The sequence below is a fragment of the Solanum dulcamara genome, chromosome 1, assembly GCF_947179165.1.
Source record: "Solanum dulcamara chromosome 1, daSolDulc1.2, whole genome shotgun sequence".
Classification (NCBI taxonomy): domain Eukaryota; kingdom Viridiplantae; phylum Streptophyta; class Magnoliopsida; order Solanales; family Solanaceae; genus Solanum; species Solanum dulcamara.
In genome coordinates, this window is record NC_077237.1 from 66,720,346 (window position 1) to 66,722,804 (window position 2,459).

The window sequence follows — 2,459 nt, forward strand, 5'->3', positions numbered from 1 at the left end:
AATCATGTCTCTATTCTAGACTTTGATGGGGGCTTAGGTTAAGCCCCTACTTCACCCGAAACATAAGAGAAAGTCAAAGTATCAATGTGAAGGACTCACCAACTTTTAAAAGCTTAAGCAACTCTAGCCATGAATAGGATGGTCGTCGTCCGCTCCTACATTATAAGACAATGTAGGCAAAATATGCATTAGTACATAAAAGGTATTAAGTATGTACGATATGCATGAACAAGTAAGGAAAGTGAGAAATATGACATAAGATGCATGACCAACATAACAAGCATGAAGTAAACTTAAAGCATTGAAACATCATGTGAACTATGGTCAACGCATCACAACTTCAAAATAAATTTTTCATCTTTGTATATAACTTGAATGTGGGATAAGATCTTTAATTGACATCTTAAGACCATGTGAGCTATAACATGAAATCTGATGTAATGCCCACATCGAGAAGAGAGAGGCTACTTGCCAAGGTAGACTCTATGAGAAACAACTTTAACTCAATAACTATATGTAGATCTACTAGCTAAGCCTTAAAGGTAAATTACATGGGAAATATAGTTTGGGACTTTAGGTTGAAAATCAGTGAACTCATATTCAACTCATGAAAAATCATCTTTACTTTCATAATCATAATTGGAAATAGCTTTATGCATGGTCATTCATAAATCAGCTTGAAATCATACAATTCATGTAGAAACATACTTAGATTAATCATTGACAATAATTTAAAACGACATTGAAACAGCCTAATACAATTCATCAAAACTAGGGTTAATAGATAATTTGAAAATTTATGGAAACTTTGAAGAAACCTTGGGACTCCATGGGCGAAAGGAACCCATGGATAAATCCCCATGTACTTTTTTAAATTCACTCAGAAATTGAAGAGGAATATGATTTTTTTAAAACCCTAGATTGAAGATCTGAAAGGAACTTTGAGAGAATTCTTTTTAGTCTTGCCTTAGGAGAATTAAGGTGAATGATTTAGAATATAGGGAATTTTGAAGGGATGGGTAGTTATAGGCTTAAACTTGGTAATAATAGTGTCTAAGTTCATTGAACCAAACTTTTGGAAAAGACAAGATTGCCCTTCATTAAATCTACATTCTAGACCTACGACTAGGGTCTTACGAGCCATTCTTAAGTCTATGACTCGTAGACTTGACTCATCGTGCAGGCTTCTGAGAAGTCTCTAATTTCAGGGTCTCTGATTCTTCCCTACGAGTCATGTCTATGAATTGTCAACTAGACTACGAGTCGTAAACATGACTCATCCTATAAGGTATGAAAACCTGTAAATTAAGGTTCTGTGAACTTTTGTTATGAGTCATCCTTATGATTCATCAACAGGACGACGACTCATCTTGTTGAGTCGTAGCACCTCACCTGAGAATATTTCTAGTCAATTGCAAAGTCTCCTTCTACGACTCATCTATACGAGCTGTAGAATCCTTGACGAGTCATAGAGTGAGTCATAATATTGAATCTAGTTGACATTTTGAGGAATTACTCCTTGTTTCCATCTTTTTGACTTCCGAGGTCTTATAATATCTCCCGCTTGGGAACATTCATCCTTGAATAAGACTCAACCAGTATAGAAAAGACACGAAAAGAGGACTAGCAACCCAACATAAACATGATGACACCTTATAATGCATAGAACATGGAGATTTTAAACTTTAACATAAAATATGACTTAAAATCAACTTTCATGAACATGCATGCATATGAATGACTTAGGAGGAACTGAATACGTAGGAGTTCAATCGATTTGAATAAGAAAAACTTACTACGTAAGGCTTGAGTAGAGGGAAAGAGATGCGGGTATTATTTCATCATATCCGCCTCTGCTTCCCAAGTAGCATTCTCTACTTGTTGGTTCCTCCACAGTCCTTTCACGGACACAACTTCTTTGTTTCTTAGCCTCTTCACTTGTCGATCTAAGATTTCCACCAGAACCTCCTCATAAGTCAAATTCTCTTCAACACTCAAATCTTCTAATGGTACAATGGAATTCGGATCACCCACTAACTTTTTCAACATACATACATGAAACATAAGATGAACCATAGCTAACTCTAATGGAAATCTAACTCATAAGACACCTTGTCAATACATCTCAATATCTTATAAGGTCTAAAATACCTAGGACTCAATTTTCCTTTCTTACCAAAATGTATTACACCCTTCATGGGTGAAACCTTCAAATAGGCCCAATCATCCACCTCAAATTCAACCTCTCTCTTTCTAACATCCAAAAATTACTTTTAACGACTTTGATCCATCTTCAACCTCTCCCTTATAAGTCTCACCTTATCCATAGCATCTATTAGCAAATTTGGACCAATAAAGACCATCTCACCCACTTTAAATCATCCCATCGGGGACCTATATCTTCTCCCATATAATGATTTCGAAAGGATCTATTAGGATGCTAGAATGATAACTATTAT